At 48.8% G+C, this 21031-nt stretch overlaps 1 protein-coding gene and 2 pseudogenes across 3 annotated transcripts in view; 2 read left to right on the top strand and 1 right to left on the bottom strand.

Moving 5' to 3' along the window:
• Positions 1–21031, top strand: part of emid1 (EMI domain containing 1) — a 531354-nt gene that overhangs the window by 444523 nt on the left and 65800 nt on the right. The window lies entirely within an intron of this gene.
• The window catches only part of LOC140403603 (tubulin alpha-1C chain-like), a 108031-nt pseudogene that overhangs the window by 82711 nt on the left and 4289 nt on the right, over positions 1–21031 (bottom strand).
• On the top strand, positions 16753–17571 carry LOC140403553 (thialysine N-epsilon-acetyltransferase pseudogene; annotated as a pseudogene).

Raw genomic sequence — 21031 nt, 5'->3', positions numbered from 1 at the left:
AAGTTTCATACTCACCTTATTTTACAAATGTATCTTAACATCTGACACTCTTGCTGACTGACTTTATAAATGCACCGCATAGTTTAATACTGAACCATATGGACTAAACTGATCCGGTTTCTGGCCCAGAAATAATTGAGTCTCAGCAAAGTTGGTAAAGTGTCAATTTTGTATCAGTTTTTTTTACTTTTTAGTATGTTGTGATCTTGGTGTTTTCTGGGTTGCGATATTAGGCTGGATTCTCTGCCCCACTACTCCACATTTCTATTTCACCCCGCCGGCGTTACGCCGGCCGGTCAATGGGGTTTCCCATTGTGGAGCAGCCCCTCGCCCGGCTGCCGGCAAAACGGAGCATCCCGCCGGCAGAGAATCCGGCCCATTGTATACAATATAGTGAGTAGATGACATAACATTTTGATGCATTCTGATTATTGTAACTTTTGTTTTCATTGCACTAATCAAATTATTCCACTAGTTGAAGTACGTTCTTATACTCAAACCCTGCCATTTCATAAAAGGTTTAAAACCAGTAATCGATTTACTCTTCAAAACAGCAAGCATTTTAAAGAGATAGTCATTTTGATTTTACTTTGACACGGGGCCAGATGCAAACCCCTGATGTTCTGTAACCTTCCTTCACTAAACAACAATAAAACTTTGGTCACAGAACCTAATTGAAAGAGTTCCGCAAGAGACACCAAGTAAAGGCTGATCATTATAACCATGTTCTGGAGCTGCACGGCCAATGAGTAATACACAGGATAGGGGGGAATTGACCACTCCAGCATTAATAATCTTCATTAGTGTCACAAGTAGACTTATATTAACACTGCAGTGAAGTTACTGTGAAAAGCCAGAGGGCAGCACGGTGGCGCAATGGTTAGCACTGCTGCCTCACGGCGCCGAGATTCCAGGTTCGATCCCGGCTCTGGATCACTGTCCGTGTGGAGTTTGCATATTCTCCCTGTGTTTGTGTGGGTTCCGCCCCCACAACCCAAAGATATGCAGAATAGATGGATTGGCCACGCTAAATTGCCCCTTAATTGGAAAAAATGAATTGGGTACTCAAAAAAAATTTTTTTTTTAAAAGCTGCTAGTCACCACATTCCGGCACCTGTTAGGGTATACAAAGGGAGAATTCAGAATGTCTAAATCACCTAACAGCAGATCTTTCGGGCTTATGGGAGGAAACCGGAGCACCCGGATGAAACCCACGCCGATACGGGGAGAACGTGCATGCAGACTCCGCACAGACAGTGACCGAAGACGGGAATCGAACCCGGGACCCTGGCGCTGCCAAGCAATAGAGCTAACCACTGTGCTACCGTGACGCCTCATCAATGACCTCTCTCTCATCATCCTTCTCCTCACCCTCATCAACCACAAAATCAATGAAAGAAAAAGTTCCATTCCTCCTTCTCCCTTTTCCTTCTCAACGTCATGATCTTCCTCCTCTTTTATCATTCACTGTCCCATGTTGACGTCAGTGTCAGGATATATTGTTGCTGATAGAAAATATTTCTCAGGCAACACCCATTGGTTTCTGTTACAAACACATGCTGAAATTATTCGAGTCCAGCTCAAATTTCTTGATGTGCTCCAGGCTGATAAAATAAAACCTTGTTTATATGAAACTTTGAAGCAAACGGACGATTGAGATACATCTGGGTGAGATTCTCTGGCCTCCCCCACGGCCTGTTTCCCAGCGGCGGGAGGCAGCCTGCATTGGCCAACGGCGGCGGCATCTTCTGGTCCCACTGATGTCGATGGGATTTTCCATTGAATCCACCCCATGTCGCTGGGAAACCGCGGAGCGGGTGCACCGTCGGAGGGACCGGAACATCCCGCCGTTGTGTACAGCCGGAAGATCTCGCCCTCTATCTGAAAGGTGAGAAAACTGTTCAGATGTGATTTTGCTGGAATGTCTCATGATTTCCCTTTTCTGTTTTGCGTAATGTGAGAGTGTATGTGTTGAACAGATTGATTTTGCTTAGTGTGAGAAGAAATAGTCTAAATGTCCAATGATATTTCACCACATACATCCTGCCCGTCCCCACCGACCAAACCTCACATCAACTCCCTTACCAAGTTATCATCTCTTCTGGCAGCTAATAAACATGTATGCCTTCTTACCATCCTCCTACATTCTAATCTTCTGCATCTGATCGAAAACTTGACCTTAGCTTTCTGTCCCTGTTTTAATCTCCCTTTGCTCACTGTGGTATTATAGGTATTACGGTACCTGCGGGGCTAAAGTACCATTGGTAGAACCTGTATGCTTGCTATCGGCCAGAGTGTATAATAGCTCCGCCCTGATAGGCGGGGTATAAGAACCCGTGCCGCCCCAGCAGCCCTCATTCTGTACCTGAGCTGCTGGGGGAAACATCTAGTTTATTAAAGCTGTCAGTTGGACTACAACCTCGCTTTAGTGGTCATTGATCGTGCATCACTCACAAACTGAGAGGATTGCAGAGTGTCACAGGATATTTACAGTATCAGCTTATTCATCCCGACAGGTCAAAGCTAGGGTTTATCCTCCACAAGCTTTGTCCCAACCAGCTTCCTCTAACCCCCACCTCCATATCCTCCTATTCCATTTTCCCTTATCTGTTTATTTAGCTTCCCCTTGCAGGCATTTATGATGGTCGCCTCAACCATCCTCTGTGATATCGAGCTCCACATACCAGGTTATTTCTCCTGAATTCCCTATTGGATTCATTAGCATTCATATCTTATACTTATGGCTCCTGGTCTGCTGAGTATCTGGGGACAGGACCTCCCAACAGAAATGTGGGGTGTTTATCATTGGTGAGGCAGTCTAAATAGTCACTTTGTTTGTTCTTTGAGGCAGCCACTTTGATGGCAAGCCGATTCGAATATTAATGGTTTATTTTGCTAAACTAAATTGAGTGAGAAAGCTGTGAGTGAAAAAAACAACATTTAAATACTTCCCAGCGTCTTTCTGTGGAAAAGAGGTCAAAAATGTCCAATGTCCACATAGAAGAGTCAATGCATGTGCATGGTTAGTTGAAAACTGGCTCTCAGGTGATGCCAATCGGCGCCAGTTAGAGCGGAACACCTCCAGCCTGCAAAATAGGCCACTGATGGATCATCATCTGTAAACATGTGCTCACACATCTCTGGGAACTAACTGGCTTTGGGTTAACATTTTTATAGTTCTACCTCACCCATGCAGAAATTGCTTGTTGTACAATCCCTGCACACACATGTTCAATTGTCACTGTGTTTTGGGTAAAATTGCAGTGTAGTTAATTGCCTTTTAAAGCAATTAACCACCACTTCAAACATTTATTCCCCCCCACCACCGATGCACAGCAGCAGCAGTGTGTCTACCATGTGCAAGATGCACTGCAGCAACTCGCCAAGACTTCTTCGCCAGCACCTTCCAAACCTATGGCCTGTACCACCTAAAAGGACAAAGGCAGCACATACATGAGAACACCACCACCTGCAGATTCCCAAGTCACTGTCCTGACTTGGAACTGTATCACCCTTTCCCCACTGTCACTGTGTCAACAATCCTGGAACTCCCTCCCTAACAGCACTGTGGGTGTACCTGCACCACACGAACTGCAACGGTTCAAGAAAGCAGCTCACCACCACCATGTCAAGGGCAGTTAGGGATGGTACTAAATGCTGGCCTAGCCAGAGACACCCACACCCCATGAACAAATAAGAAAATTTCTGTATGTCAGCTAAAATTATATGGTTAATGCTGTAACTGATAATGTTTTTCGGCAGTGCCGTTGAAATCAATGTATGTTGATAAAAAATTCCTGTTTAGCATCATGCATGTATTTGCCTTCAATTCCAGCTGAACTTAATAATTATGGTGCCACATTGCTACCAATCACTACAACACCAGTTATTTTTGAAGCATTGCGATACAGAGTAGCTACTCATCTTAGATGGATGGCTGGTTTGTGATGTGGAGCCACGCCAACAGCGCGGGTTCAATTCCCGTACCGGCTGAAGTTATCCATTAAGGTCCCGCCGTCTCAACCTTCCCCTTGCCTGAGGTGTGGGGACCCTCAGGTTAAATCACCACCAGCCAGCTCTCAAAAAGGACAGCAGCGTATGGTCCTCTGGGACTCTCAGTTCAGCTTTCAACTTGGCTGCTTCCTGGCTGGTATTTTAACTGGCCTATTTGAAAGAGAGGAGGAGGGAGGAAAAAGCTCTCCGTACACCTCTTACAAATCTAAATGTTCAGATATTGGGGAGGGGAGAATCACTGATCTCAAAACGTTTAAATTAAGACTGAGGAGGGTTACCAAATATGCAGAGGTTTGAACAGACCCCCTTCTCCAAATCTTTGAAAACCAGATTTGATACAGCACTGAATTTGTTTTAGCTGCAAAAATATATCTTTTACATAAAATCTGTAATAGTCCAATAAATAACACTTCAAATTTGACATTTTATAAAGTGACATTACAGATTATATTTACAATGTATATTTATATTTCATGTCAAATACTCTCTGGTGCATACTTCCATGGATATTTACACTATCTCCGTGATATACAATGGCAAGAGGGCCTTAGACTTGGACATTCTCCACTGAGCCTTTTACAGCAGCTGCTCCAAGCTTTAGTGTGTCTCTCAACACATAGTTCTGGACCTTAAAATGTGTGAGTATGTAAAGTTCTGGGCAAGGCAAATAACTTCTTTCACTGACCTGATGGTCCTCCAGCAGCAGTTGATGTTTATCTTAGTGTGCGTTCCTGGGAACAGCCCATAGAGCACAGAACGGAACGAGAATGAGGTGTGCATCAGTCCCTTCCCCAATGCAGCCACCTCAAGGATAGTCATAAAATCATAGAATCTCTACAGTGCAGAAGAAGGCCATTCAGCCCATTGAGTCTGCGCCAGCACTTGCTCCGATAGAGCATCCTACCAAGGCCCAATCCCCCACTCCTAGCCCCGTAACCCCACCTAACTTTGGGCAATTTAGTATGGCTAATTCACCCAACATCTTTGGGCTGTGGGAGGAAACCGGAGTACTCGTAGGAAACCCACGCAGACACGGGGAGAACGTGCAGACTCCGCACAGTCACCTGAGGTCATAATCGAACCTGTGACACTCGCGCTGTGAGGCAACAATGCTAACCACTGTGCCACCATGCCACCCCACGAAGAGGGGCTACTGCTTCCTCAATTGCACTGGACTAATCCTCTTCCAACTCTTTCCGATGCTGCCGAAACACCCTCCTTGATAAACTCCAACTGCTCCACAGGCAGTGGGTAGGTGATGGCGATGCTCCCAACTCCGCCATACTCTCAGTTGCTGCACCACACAGATCCTCCATCTCTTGAGCCAAGGCTTTACTCGACTTTTGCTGCGTGTCGTAACCTGCTGACATTCCACTTTGGAGGAGAAACCAACTCCCTCCACTTATTCTGCACTTTTTGCAAACAAAGTGCCCATTAACCAGGCGGAAAGGGCCAAAACACAAGCTTCCAAGCAGGAGCCACATTGTGTAGTGTGCGGAGACAGTTGGTTGTGAATTATTTTCTAAACGTACTCTTGCACAGGGGCCATCGAATTGTGCACCTTCTCAACCCACTGTCTTCCTCCGCAGCAAGATCATATTTGGCACAGAGGTGACCATCGTGGAACAAACTATCCTCTCGTGAGGCGGCAGGCTGCCAAGAAGTGCTCTTGGTTCTTTGTTATTTCTATGGTGAGAAGGTATTGGGCAATTTGTCTGTTGCAATATGATGTGCTATCAATTAACACAAGACGAGTAGTGAACAAAACTGTGGCTTTAATAAGCTAAACAGGAAGCCTCCTGGCCACTGATCCCAAACTGGGGCAGTACCAGAGGTCAGCCACCTTTATACCGAGCCCGAGGGGAGGAGCCACAGGCGGAGCCATCAAGCAGTGGTTTACCACAATACATGAAGTACAGTAAAAGTTTACCACAGTACATATAACACACTAACAATGGTTTACCACGTTCACCCCGTGTTAAAAAAGAGTCCAGCGAGGGTGAAGTGGACTTAAAGGTCAAGTCTGTCGGGGGCTTTGATCTTCCGCCGCGATCGCCTCAGTCCCGGCTGTGGTGTGTGCACTGGTGTCGAGACCTGCGTGTCCGGGAGCGTGTTGTCTTCTTCTTCGCCCAGTAGTTGAATCGGTGGAGGGGGTGGGGGGGGGGGGGGGGGGGGGCGGTGCAGGGGCGGGGGTGGTGGTGATGGTCGCTGGTGGGCCTGCGGGTGCCAAATCTTGAAGTAGCCGGGTAGTGGTGGAGGGAGACGGTGTAGGGTCGGGGGTGGTGGTGATGGTCACCGGTGGGCCTGGGGGTGCCAAATCTCAAAGAAGCCGGGTAGTGGTGGAGGGAAACGGTGTAGGGTCGGGAGTGGTGGTGATGGTCGCTGGGGAACCTGCAGGTGCCAAATCCCGGAGGGAGACTGTGTCCTGCCGCCCGTCATGATGTGCCACGTAGGCATATTGTGGGTTGGCATGGAGGAGCAGGGCCTTCTCGACGAGGGTATCCGATTTATGACTCCTCGCATGCTTCTGGAGGAGGATGGGCCCTGGGACGGTCAGCCAGGACGGGAGCGAGACCCCTGAGGTGGACTTCCTAGGGAAGGCAAACATACGTTCGTGAGGGGTCTCATTGGTGGCAGTGCACAGGAGCGACCGGATGGAGTGGAGCACATCGGGAAGGACCTCCTGCCAGCGGGAGACTGGGAGACTTCTAGATCGTAGGGCCAGAATGACGGCCTTCCAGACCATCGCGTTCTCCCTCTCCACCTGCCCGTTTCCCCGGGGGTTGTAGTTGGTCGTCCTGCTTGAGGCGCTGCCCTTGCTAAGCAGGAACTGACGCAACTCGTCGCTCATGAAGGAGGAACCCCGATCGCTATGGATGGAGGTGGGGAAACTGAACAAGGTGAAGAGACTGTGCAGGGCCTTGATGACGGTGGCAGAGGGTCAAGGCACGGGATGGCGAAGGGGAATCGTGAGTACTCGTCAACAACGTTGAGGAAGTACACGTTACGGTCAGTGGAGGGGGGGCCCATTGAAGTCGATGCTGAGGCGCTCGAAGGGGCGAGAGGCCTTTACCAGGTGTGCTCTGTCTGGCCGATAGGAGTGCAGTTTGCACTCCGCGCAGACCTGGCAGTCCCTGGTCACGGTTCTGACCTCCTCGATGGAGTAAGGCAGGTTGTGAGCCTTGTTAAAATGAAAACAACGGGTGACCCCCCAGGTGACAGAGGTCATTGTGGAGGGCCCGACGTCGGTCTACTTGTGTGCTGTCACATGTACCGCGGGATAGGGCATCTGGGGGCTCAGTGAGCTTCCCAGGTTGATACAAGGTATCGTAGTTGTAGGTGGAGAATTCGATCCTCCACCTTAGAATCTTGTCATTCTTGATCTTGCCCCGCTGTGTATTATTAAACATGAAGGCAACCGACCGTTGGTCAGTGAGGAGAGTGAATCGCCTGCCGGCCAGGTAATGCCTCCAATGTCGCACAGCTTCCACAATGGCTTGGGCTTCCTTTTCGACGGAGGAGTGCCGACTTTCGGAGGCATGGAGGGTACGGGAGAAGAAAGCCACGGGCATGCCCGCCTGGTTGAGGGAAACGGCCAGGGCAAAGTCCGACGCACCGCTCTCCACCTGGAACGGAATGGACTCGTCCACAGCGTGCATTGCGGCTTTGGCAATATCTGCCTTGATGCGATTGAAGGGAAGGCGGGCTTCAGCCGTCAGGGGAAAAATGGTGGATTTAATGAGTGGGCGGGCCTTGTCCGCATAATTGGGGATCCACTGGGCATAATAAGCGAAGAACCCAGGCATCTCTTCAGGGCCTTGGGGCAGTGGGGGAGGGGAATTTCCAGGAGGGGGCGCATCCGGTCGGGGTCAGGCCCCAGGACTCCGTTTTCCACAACGTAGCCAAGGATGGGTAGGCGGGTTGTGCGGAATTTTTCCTAATTGTATGTGAGGTTAAGGAGCTTCGCGGTGTGGAGGAAATGCCAGAGGTTTGCGTCATGATCCTGCCATTATCTAGGTACGGGAACGTGGCCTGCAGCCTGTACTGGTCAACCATTCGGTCCATTTCTCGCTGGAAGACCGAGACCCCATTGGTGACACCGAAGGGAACCCTGAGGAAGTGGTAGAGGTGGCCATCTGCCTCGAAGGCAGTGTGTTGGCGGTACTCCGGGCGGATAGCGAGCTGGTGGTACACGGACTTCAAGTCAACTGTGGAGAAGACTCGATACTGCACAATCTGATTGACTATGTCAGATATGCGGGAGAGGGGGTACGCATCGAGCTGCGTGTACCGGTTGATCGTCTGACTGGAGTCGATGACCATCCGGTGCTTCTCCCCAGTCTTACCGGGCACTGTATCATCTGCTCCTAGTGGCGACGGGCTTACAGTCCGGGGTGAGGTTAGCGAAGAGCGAGGGTGGGACGACCTTACAGTGGGGCGAGGCTACAGACGGTGAGGGGGGGGCAGGGGTCCATGGAACTTTAAGGTAAGGCTTTGGAGGTGGCACTGAAAGTCGAGCCCCAGTAATAGGGCAGCGCAGAGATGGGTGAGGACATAGAGCTAAAGTTAGTGTACTCTACGCCCTGTACCCAAAGGATCGCGATACAGTACCCCCGGATTTCTACGGAATATGATCCGGAAGCCAGGGAGATCTTTTGGGTCGCGGGTAAAATTGGGAGGGAGCAGCACCTTACCGTATCTGGGTGGATAAAGCTGTCTGTGCTCCCGGAGTCGAAGAGGAAGATCCAGACAATCATTGTGGATTTCGTGAGATGATGAGTGATTGAGTGTGACTGGTTGAGTGTGATGGAGGCTAGCTTCGGAAGGTGGTTGGTGGGCCTGTTGGAGGTAGCGGTGGCCAGCGTACGACCGGGTGAGCAGGGGTCCCGGGAGGTGGTGGAGTGGTTCCAAAATGGCGGTCCCCATGGGTCGCGCGTGGCGGATGGCATCAAAGATGCCGGCCCCCATGGGTCGCACGTGGCGGGTGGAATATAAGATGGTGGTGAAGATGGCGGCCCCCACGGGTCGCACATGCGGGTGGCAGCGAAGATGGCGGTGCCCACGGGTCGCACATGGCGGGTGGTGCGGCAGATGGGGGCGGTCCCGACAGGCAACAGGCAGCTCTGCTGGGCCTAGGAACTTTAGGGACAGGTCGGTCTCGGCAGACTTTGGCGAAGTGGCCCTTCCTCCCACACCCGTTGCAAATCGCGTTCCCTGCAGGGCAGCGTTGTCTGGGGTGCGTACCCTGGCCGCAAAGTAGCATTTCGGGCTTCCGGTGTTGGCGGGCTGCTGCGCGGCACAGGCTTGCGCCGCACTCGAGTCGGGTGATGGCGGCGCCCACAACGTCCACGAGGGTGCCGCGTGGTCGGAGATGTATGCCCCCATGTTCTGGAAAGCCACTTCCAGCGAGTTCGAGAGCTGCATTGTCTCTGGGAGTCCGAGTGCACCCCCTTCTAGCAAGCGCTGACGGATGTAATTGGATTTAATGCCCGCGACATAGGCGTCCCTCATCAGCAGCTCCGTGTGTTGGACAGCCGATACCGCCTGGCAAGCACAGTTCCGGCCGAGTACCCGCAAGACACGCAGGCATTCGGCTTGTGATTCTCCGGGGCGTTGTCGCCTCGTGGCAAGGAGGTGCCTGGCGTACACCTCGTTTACTGCCTTTACGTACTGTCCCATCAGCAGCATTATTGCCTCCGTATACAAGGGGGCGTCTCTGATAAGAAGGAAAACTTGCGGGCCACCCGTGTGTTGAGTGTTTGAAGCTTTTGGAGGTCGGTGATGTCGTGGGTGGAGGATCCGAGGTAAGCTACGAAGCAGCTTAGTCAGTGCTCGAATGTCGCAGTTGCGTTGGCTGCTTGTGGGTCCAACTCCAGGCGATCAGGCTTGAGTGGTGAATTCACCTTAAAAGTTTAGCTTATTAAATTGATGTGCCATCAATTAACACAAGACGAGTAGTGAACGAAGCTGTGTCTTTAATAAGCTAAACAGAAAGCCTCCTGGCCACTGATCCCGAACTGGGGCAGCGCCGGAGGTCAGCCACCTTTATACCGAGCCCGAGGGGAGGAGCCACATGCGGAGCCATCAGGCAGTGGTTTACCACAATACATGTAGTACAGTATCAGTTTACCACAATACATATAATACACTAACAATGGTTTACCACACAATATATTCACTTCGAAAGAGAGAATGTGAGGTCGAAATTTGGTAAACGTTTGTTTTTTGGTACATAAGTAACAAGGGGAGACAGTGACGTAGTGATATTGTCACTGGACTAGTAATTCAGAGACCCAGGGTAATAATGTTCTGGGGACCCGGGTTCGAGTCCCACCATGGCAGACGGTAAAATTTGAATTCAATAAAAATCCGGAATTACAAGTCTAATAATGACCATTATCGATTGTCGTAAAAACCCATCTGGTTCACTAATGTCCTTTAGGGAAGGAAGTCTGTTGTCCTTACTTGGTCTGGCCTATATGTGACTCCAGACCCACAGCAATGTGGCTGACCCTTAAATGCCCTCAGGGATGGGAAATAAATGCTGGCCCAGCCAGCGACAGCCACACATCCTAAGGCTCCTCCGAAATTGGGTCCTGGACCTCAGTTCAGTTACATGCACAGTTCTAAGGCATCTCATAAATTCCCTATGGATTAATATGGTGCCACTTTCCACATCAGCAGCAAGCCTCATCCAAGTCAAGAGGAGGAAAAGGGACGTTGATCGCAGAACAACAGTGAGTGATCAGGAGCCAAGACTGGGCTCCAAGTGTGGGGCCAAGACTGACACTCCTGCTCCTCCTGGCTCAATGTATTGGCTTAATAATTAGCTGGCTGTATTGGCAACAAACTATTTTCTGGACCACATCCATGCCAGGAAAACCTGAGCGGAGCGGCCCAGTTTCTCAGAGGGATCCTACAAATGTGCCAGGGCCTTTATTCTCGCATGGAAGGAGCCTAAAGCTTCTTTTAGGTGGCTGCCCCAGATGCCTGAAATTTGTCCATAGGCAACCTGGTGTTGGGGGGTTTTTGAGTGCAGAAGTCATCGCGTTTGCTTGGAAAATGGGCGTGAGAACCAATTCCTACCCAGTTTTGTTCAGTTTCACACTTAATTCTTTGCTGCTGAATCATCAGGTTCCCTGGAGTTGTTGTGTGCAGTTCTGTGTTTCTAGTAAATGAACGATCACAATTCGGCAGTTACAAATCTTCTCATGCCCTCTTGTGGTCAAGTTGCAAAAGATAATGTAGAGGAAAATAGTGCAAAAGACAAAAATCAGCATATGCGAAACTGTAATAGACAACTTTTGTAAATGTATCTATATAATATATTATATATGAGGGCGGCACGTGGCACAGTGGTTAGGATTGCTGTCTACGGCGCTGAGGACCCGGGTTCGAATCCCGGCCCTGGGTCATTGTCTGTGTGGAGTTTGCACGTTCTCCCCATGTCTGCGTGGGTTTCACCCCCACAACCCAAAGCTGTGCAGGTTAGGTGGACTGGCCACGCTAAATTGCCCTTAATTGGAAAAAAATAATTTAGTACTCAAAATTTATTTAAAAAAAACATAATATATTATATATATCTAGAATTATATAATACGTATATATCCTCCTTTCTTAGTATCTCTTTTCTTTGATCAAATACAGCATTCAGTTCCACAATAGCCTGGTAAAATTAAGTGCATGTAATTGAGGCATACAGACCAGGTTCAATCTTAGAAAACTGTGACTCCAATGAAGGGCCCTGGGATATTCAAGCCAGGCCAGGGGCGGGATTCTCCGTTTCTAAGACTAGTGTTGATGCCTACTCAGAATCTGTGGACTTTTACGACAGAAAAACTGGCGCCGCCCTGGACCGATTCTGCTACTGTTGGAGGGCTAGTACAGCTGCCGCGTGGGACACAATCGATTCCAATGAAAAACGGTGTGCGATTCCCCGGCTCAGTGATCGACACTCGGGAGGCCGACAAGCTGCAGCCGCATATACACATTACACTCCCCACACACATTTACCCAAGCCAAAAAGAGTTGTGCTGAGCGCACCCATACAGTTGATGCGTCGGCTGGGGCCAGCACAAGTGAACCACGCCATTGGGAACTTGGCCCACCGGAGGCGGAGAATCACGGAGGCTCCAGAGAATACCGGGTTGGGCCCGCTAATGATATGCAAACGGTGTCTACTGTACATGCGTTCCGGAACGTATTGACGGTGCTGTCGAGGTGCTGGAGCATTGCGATTTGTCGTCAAAGCGGCACCTGCTGCGATTTCGGCATCGGAACCAATTCTCCGCCCAATCACCTTTCCCGATTTCGGCGTCAGTTAATGGAGAATCCCGTCCCATCTAGGCTAACCCACTTTCTTACTTGCTCCCAATCCTCTTTGATATTTCTCCCTTTGAGTCAGCTTTCCAATTCCCTTTTAAAAAGAATTGATGACTCATCGTTCCTCGGCCTTTTGGCTAAGATAAGCACGAGGTCATGTGTAATGCCTGAATCTGGTATGTCTCTCTTGAGGGGGCTATGACTTGGATTCAATTTGAATTGTTTTTTGGAGCAGGCAAGGAGCTGGATTATGGGTTTGCCCCGTCCACATTCTGAGCTTAGGCTTTGTAACTCTGATCAAGTAATTTTTAAAATTCTGACTCTTTGCGGTTGAATGTTTCATATCGTAATCATCTCCTATAAAGATTAGGACAGGGCAGGATCTGGCAGACCTGCCTCTGGCCCCTCCATCTGATTCTCACTGCCTTGGTTCGCACAAGAGAAACAGTCACTTAGACAAGGTGCTAAACCTATGAACAGGTCAGTAAGCAAAGGAGGTGGAGAATTTTGTGTTTTAATCACTTAGCTCATTTCTGGGAATATATTGATTTGTGGTCATTTAGTATCAGGCATTAAAATAAATGGTTGTTTAGAAGAGCGATACTTTAAATCATAGAATGAAACAAAAGTTATGTTGTGTCATTTAATGAGTCACATTCTTGCTTTTAAAGACTAAATAACCTTTTCCTCCTCCAGAAGCACCACATGGTGTGGTTAATCCTGACCATCTTTAATTTTAATTAGGTTGATGCATCAACTAATCCTGATTTTTAATTTTAAGTGATATTCATCCAAGTGATGGGCCAAATTGGCCAGACCTCAGCAGCGTGAGACCCGGGAGATTTTAGCTGCGAGATTTCCTCTGCATAGGCCTTTCTGGATCCCACCCAAAACTGGCAATGAGCAACAGCTGGGCAGTGGGCAGGAGCGATGTGCCAGTGGCAAGAGGCTGTGAATTGACAAGAGGCTGGGAGGGAAAGGCTTGGGGCAGGAGTGACCCAACACCTCTTGTGTGGCCTGGAGGGAGAAGAGCAGCCACTCCTCTTAACGTTTTGGGACTCTTACCGACTCCCAATTCCTGCAACGTTGGTCCGCCTTTGGGAAAGCCACAAGTGTTCCCTCACGCAGCTCTCTGGCTAAAATAGATGCACAGTCTGCATCTCTCATGCCTACTCAGAAGAGTGAGTTGAAACCTAAACCTGTGGGAAGACGGTGGGACTTCAAGCAGTGACTGTTATGGGTGATTCTAGCTGCCGGGTGAGTAGGGTTAAAATTGCCTGTAGACTGTTTAAAACTTACTGGTGTATTGGATCAAACATACGAGTAAGAAGCTGCTGGCGACTCGTACAGTAACTTTACTGTGATAAATATTTGATAGTAGAACTGACAAAATGTTAAACAAAAGTTGATTTGATTGATTTGAATTAAAATTGCAACAGCGTGGAACGGGCAATAATCTCTTTTTTTATTTGAACCCACTTATTTTACTTGTTAAAAGAACGAGCAGGGAGAATGAGAACGCAGTGCTACCCACTACAATCTAAAAGGAAGAAATTTGTAAATATAACCTGCTATCCATAGGTCAGTGTACAGTCAGTGATATGAGCCTTTACACACTGGAGATCACATTAAACAAAAATGCAGAGTCTGGTTAACCCATTAATTCGGATTAGCTATTTAATTGAAAGCTGATAATTGAAAACTAGTAAGCGAATTGTTCAGTAACATTTCTTGGTCAGTCAAAGGAAATAAAACTGAGAGCTTTAATCCTTGAAGGAGACATTAAGGCTTAAGGTATGATATCAGAACTGTAGCAATAAATAGATCTTGCTGACTCTTCTCAATACAAAAAGGGCATCGCAGTGGTTAGCAGTAGCTGGATTTGAGAGAGTGAAATGAAGCTTTCTGTATGATGCCACTGTGAGAATAAAGGGATCTGACTTGCTGTCATGGAGAGAGTGCTGTTAGTTAGCCAAGTCTGTGGGTGGTAAGGTATTTGTGCCAAACAAGTCAGCTCAGCTGACACTCAGCTGTTCACTAAAGTTCCTGGCCATTGTATGGTAGCCAGTAGATTTAATTACATTTGAAGCTGATTAAACTAAACAGGAAGGAAATTGTTTTCCTCACCCTTCACATTTATCATAAAAAAGCTAGCTGAAAAACTCTTTTTTACAATCCCACAAGAAGCATAATTGGCTTATATGAAGTTCCATTTTGCCAAAGTGCTTCAGAATCTTAAGTGATACTGCACATTGTTGAAGGCATGACTTTGTTTATCTTCCTTCCACATTTTGCACCATTTGGCTTTGCTAGTATATAGAACAAGCTTTCAAATGAGTAATTGTGAAGCCCAATTCAGGGGGATTGAGAAAGAGGCCACTTCAATTCAGTCTTGGTGTGTGTCTAAATGTGCAGGAGAGTGTGCTTTATTAGCTTATGTTTTGTGTCTGCCATCAATGGTAAAATTGAGCACATTGCTTTCCATCAAGTGCTGATAAACGCTGTCACCAAATACTTATCAGTCTCTATAGAGCCTGGTGATTGAACTTTCAGTGAACAGAAAATATCTGCAAATAACATTTACTCGCTTCTCAAAATTCCATTATTGACAGTGTATGCTTATTTCAAGCTTTCTTTTCAAAAAAGAAATTTCAGGAATCAAGCCATTAAGCGCTACATGGATCTGCATTGTACTGGTTTTATTTAAATCTCTCATTATAAGCTCAAGAATGTCAAGAATTGGAACTAGACTTTTGGTTTGAGGTTGATTCACATTTTAGCTCGTAGCAGTACGAAAAAGGAAATATCTCCACCAATTTCTGATTTTAATCCATGCGGAAGGGGGGGGGGGGGGTGGGGAGGGAATCAAAAGTTAGTGCCATCTGCTGTTTTCTAAAAGGAATATATTTGTAATATTTCTTCTCAATTTAAATCTTTTTGTGTTTGGATTGTGATTGAAATCCAATCCCGCAAACTCTTAACACCATCCCACCACCCCCACCCCTTCCTTCTTCCTTTACAGTATTGTTTATGTCATGATATTCAGGTAAACATCATGGTGCAAACATACATACATACTGATGGACAGATCAACGGACCAATCAATACACACACAACACCACAGCCAATCACAGGCAAGAGCACACACTCTATAAAACGGGGAACACAACACTTCCGGGCCATTCCAGCAGGAGACAGCTCAGGGCACAGAGCTCACAGCAAGCCACTCAGACATTCACCATGTGCTGAGTGCTTCTCCAAGATAGTGTTAGGGATAGGTCCACAGATTCAAGGGTAATGAACGAACCACAGTAACCAGTTTATCATTGTAAATATTGTTAGTAATAAAACTGAGTTGTACCATCCACAACCGTGTTGGTTTGTCTATGGAGCAGAGAACACAACACGACAGTTTACAGAACACAGACTGCAGAAGTTCAAGAAGGCAGCTCACACCACCTTCTCAGGGCAGTTAGGGATGGACAATAAATACTAGCATGCCAGTTGTGCCCACATCCCGTAACTAAATAAAAGGAAAACAACATTTGAAATGAACGTGGCAAGGTCAATCCTTTATCCAACTTAAGCTGCATGAGAGGATGTGAGTTTTTGTTCTGCAATATTCACCCCAGTCAGCACTGGGATTGTGAAATGGTGCCTCATCTAGATATATATTGAAACCTCAGTGGTTATTTTACATGGGAGGACACCATTCCTCTCCTTCATAATTGCATTTTGGGTCACCAGTCAAAAATCAGGCCCAAAGGTATGTCAATTGCAGTTTTGTTTAAAATTATTTCTTGCTATATTAGGGAAATAAAAATATTAATTTTAAAGTAAGGAGTATCTTGTAAGTGGGTCACATTTATTAATGTTCTGGGCAGCACGGTGGCGCAGTGGGTTAGCCCTGCTGCCTCACGGCGCCGAGGTCCCAGGTTCGATCCCGGCTCTGGGTCACTGTCCATATGGAGTTTGCACATTTTTCCCGAGTTTGCGTGGGTTTCGCCCCCACAACCCAAACATGTGCAGGCTAGGTGGATTGGCCACGCTAAAATTGCCCCTTAATTGGAAAAAAATGAATTGGGTACTCTAAATTTTTTTTTAATGTATTAATGTTCCCAATTCAGTTTAATGTTTTCATGTTAAAAATATAAATCTTTAAGGGTGGCATGTGGCACAGTGGTTAGCACTGGGACTGCGAAGATGAGGACCCGGGTTCGAATCCCAGCCCTGGGTCACTGTCCATGTGGAGTTTGCACATTCTTCCCATGTCTGCGTGGGTTTCACCCCCACAACCTAAAGTTGTGCTGGTTAGGTGGATTGGCCATCCTAAATTACCCTTTAATTAACACTAAATTTATATTTTAAAAAATATAAGTCTTTTAATAAATTTGCGGCGGGGGACTCTGCCCCCGGGCGCGGTGCATGGTGGGGGTGGGGATGGCGGTGAGAGTGCGCGAGGCCCGGCCCGGGGACAGTGTGGACATAGTGCGGATGGTCAAGGTCTGATATGAGATGGATTTACAGAAGGCCCCTATTACAAATGTCTTGTGGCTGAAGTCCCGCCAGAACGAGCATGTCGAGGACACACCATCGTGGGATACGCCATGTATTTCTTCAGTTATGCGTCCTGGAGGGGAAGGACTGTTTACTTAGAAGATCTCTACGTTATGGAGGAGTTCCGAGGTCACGGAATCGGGAGCACGGTCCTGGCTAAACTGGCAGAGATTGCCTTGCAGAACAAGTGCTCCAGGCTGGACTTTGTCGTCCTGAATGAGAATAAACCGAGTATTGACTTCTACCTCGCTAAGGGGGCTGTGAATCTGACCGAGTCTGAAGGGTGGCACCTGTTCAGGTTCAATGAGGCGCAGGTTGCAAGGCTGGCAGGTGGCACGGGGCAGACCTGTCCCCCTAAATAAACCGGGGGAGGAGACACAATTCCCTCTTCAATCCTGACATTCCCTTTCAGAATGGGCAACCCCTATGTAAAAATGTCATGCTGCAATCATGGCCTCCGGCCAGTGTGTGGTGCTGCAGCAAAATGACAACGGGATCCGGCGCCACAGTAAGGACACATCCTTCACTGGAGACCTCGGGATCACCTCTTCACCCTGAATGTCATCAGTCATCTGTGCTTAATTCAATCCTTGGAATCATATGGCTGCTTCACTGGTCATAATCTGTAATTTTCATTCATATTAAAGATCCGATATCTTCTCACACAAAAAAAAAAAATTGCAGCGGGATTCTCCGTGCTGCCAGCCGCTGGTTTCTCGGCGCACGCCGTTTACTGGCAGTGGGATTCTATACTCCTGCCGCTTGTCAATGGGATTTCCAATTGGAGCCAACCCCTGCCGTCGGGAAACCCACTGGTGGGAGTGCGCTGCCGGCGGGAACAGAGAATCGCAACGGCCCAGAGAATTTCGGCCTTGGTCTTTTAATGTCCTATTTGTGTCCTTCCTTTTCGTTTTGCCAAACCACGGGTCATTTGAGACTGTCCTCTGTAATTTTGTTGCCAGGCCAGTTTTATTTCAATGATACTTGTGCTTTTCTGCAGGTAAAATTGTTGCCGGTACCAAATTTTTACTCAGTTGCCAAATACTTATTACGAAAGAATAGAGCAGCCAGCAACTTACCCTGTGATTCTTAAAAATCTGTTAAGCAAAGGCTGAGCACACCATTTCACCCATGGCAAAAAAGAAAGTGAATGTGGCATTGCAGAAATGACCTTAAAAGGATAGTCAGGTGGTACGGTTGAACAATGACTATTCAAGATGTGTGCGTCCATTAGATATTGCTCAACCAAAGCCCGCTGCTTCTTACCCCACGCCTGATGAGTTGCCAATGTCACTTTCATTCGCCTTTACAATATTGACTGCTGTTGCTTGTCACGATATCCATATTAACATATCATGGTGCAATCACACACTCACTGATGGACAGGTAGTTGGACCAACCAACAAACACACAACATCGCAGCCAATCACCAGTGAGAGCACACGCACTATAAAACAGGGAACACCACAGTTCCCGCTCATTCTACCAGGAGATAGCTCAGAGCACAGAGCTCACAGCGCGCCACTCAGACATAGACCATGTGCTGAGTGCCTCACCAAGATAGTGATAGGGCTGGGTCCACAGGTTAGCTGGTGAAGCACGAACCTCAGCCAGCAGTTAGTAGTTGTCATTGTTTAAGACAATAAAACAGAGCTGTACCATCTGCAGCCATGTTGGATCATTTGTGCATTGGAACACCCAACACGACATGATACCAGTAGTGGAAGCTAACCAGCGACTGTGAGACCTTCCTGCACCCTTTCAGAAATCCGCCATCCTGCTCCATGGAAAACATCAGCCCGCCGCAGCCGCTCCGAATCGCTGGAAATCTTGGCGTCATCTGGAAGCTGTTTAAACAGCACTTCCAGCTCTTCCTAGAAGCCACAGACAGGGAGACTGCATCGGACACCAGGAAGATCGCCCTCCTCCTCTCCATGGCGGGGCAACACACCATCCACATCTACAACTCCCTGGCATTCGCGGAAGGTGAGGACAAGACAAAATACAAGACGGTGTTTCTCAAGTTCGAGGAACACTTCAGCATGGAAGTCAATGAGAGCTTCGGGAGGTACCTCTTCCAGCAGCGCCTGCAGGGTAAGGATGAGCCTTTTCAATCTTACTTGACACACATCCGTATCCTCGCGCAGTCCTGCGGCGACGAGGCCACCTCTGACTCCATGATACGGGATCAGATAGTTTTTTGGGTTATCTCGGACACCCTGCGGCAGCAGCTCCTCAAAATTAAGCGCCTCACCCTAACGACTGCCATTGAGACCTGCGTCCTCCACGAGAATGCGACCAGCCGGTACTCCCAAATCCAGGCGGCCGAAACGGCACGGCAGGGGTCCTACGAGGAGGAGCGGGTCCACTCGATCGAGATCCTCCCGGCCCGTGGCCTGGACGAGGCCGGCCATTTCGCGCGCTTTCCAAGGCCTCCCGCGCTTGTACGCGCCAAAAGAGGGGACGTTGACGCAGAGGGACGTGATGCGCAGGCGCGCTCTATGCAGGACCGCACCGTGCATGCGCGGTGGCGCAACGAACGCCATGACGTCACGACATGCGGCAACTGTGACTCCGCTCACTTAAAGTGGCAATGTCCGGCCAAAGCGCGACAATGCCTCCGCTGTGGCAGGATGGGCCACTACGCTGCCTGCTGCCGAGCAGCTCAACCTGCCAACTCTCCGCAATTCCGCCAGCCTTGCAGGGACGTGCGGGCAATTCAGCCACCATACACTGAGCCATATTCTGACAGCATGCAGCCCAGCGATACCGAAGACAAGGAACTCTTCCGCGTTGCGGTAATCCACAAGAACCGGATGTCCCCAAGTCGGAACCACCAGCCGCTGCCAGTGCACAGCATTGATCCGGGCGATGATTGGTGTGCCATCCTGACGGTCAACCCGAATTCATCGCCCACCTGATAGACTTGATTTATGAGCCTGTTAGTACATTGGACTCACTGAATTGTTTTACAGTACTGTTAACGTGTTTCTTCCTTGTCGTTCCAGAAGTTCTCTCTCGTCGTTTGCTGATTGCATTTGTTCTGTTATTGGTACAACCTCGTTGCTATGTTGCACCTGACACCTTCCTCTGTATATAGTTTAGCCTCATGTACATGTTGTAAATATTGCACACACATACTCAGATGCACTCAGTACACATTTCTATTTATTACCATGTAGGCACATATCCTTGTGAAAGGGGGGGATGTCATGATATCCACATCAGCACTGATGGACAGGTAGTTGGACCAATCAACACACACACAACATCGCAGCCAATCACCAGTGAGAGCACATGCACTATAAAACAGGGAACCCGCTCATTCTACCAGGAGATAGCTCAGAGCACAGAGCTCACAGCGCGCCAATCAGACATAGACCATGTGCTGAGTGCCTCACCAAGATAGTGATAGGGCTGGGTCCACAGGTTAGCTGGTGAAGCACGAACCTTAGCCAGCAGTTAGTAGTTGTCATTGTTTAAGACAATAAAACAGAGTTGTACCATCTGCAGCCGTGTTGGATCATTTGTGCATCGGAACACCCAACACGACATTGCTCCCGCCCCTTTCCTCGGTATTTACGCCAGAAAAAACGGCGCAAAAGCTGCACCGAACCTCCATCTGGCGGGGGGCTAGCAGCTGCGCCGCTTAAACCCCCCGGAGAATTGCCGGCACCGTGTCCACACATGCGCACGGTGGTGGCCTGCAGCGGGCGCGCCATGCAACATGGCACCGGCCGAGTGCGTATCCAGCCTGTCAAAAACTGTCCCGCTGTAACCAGCCTCGCCACCCCCCCACCAGTCCCCCCAGCCCCTGACGGAGACCCTCTTGCCAGGGGGATGGCTCCACCCCCGCCCCCCCCCCTCCCACCTGTGGCGATGCAGCCGCCACACGGGGTCCACGGAAAAAAAAAGGACAAGTGTTCCACCGGTCGGGAACTCGGCCCACCGGGGGCGGAGCATCAGGGGAGGGCCTCAGGTGAATTCCTGAGGCCGTCCCGGCGGCGCATGGCGTACTGCCCAAGATCGCCATTTTTGAAGCATCACAAAAGCGGCGCCGCCCCGATTTCAGCACCTACGGGGATTCTCCGGCCGATCGCCGAACGTGATTTCAGCGTCGGCGACCAGAGAAACCCGC

The sequence above is a fragment of the Scyliorhinus torazame genome, chromosome 1 (assembly GCF_047496885.1).
Source record: "Scyliorhinus torazame isolate Kashiwa2021f chromosome 1, sScyTor2.1, whole genome shotgun sequence".
Lineage (NCBI taxonomy): Eukaryota > Metazoa > Chordata > Chondrichthyes > Carcharhiniformes > Scyliorhinidae > Scyliorhinus > Scyliorhinus torazame.
This window is presented reverse-complemented; position numbering and strand designations above follow the sequence as displayed.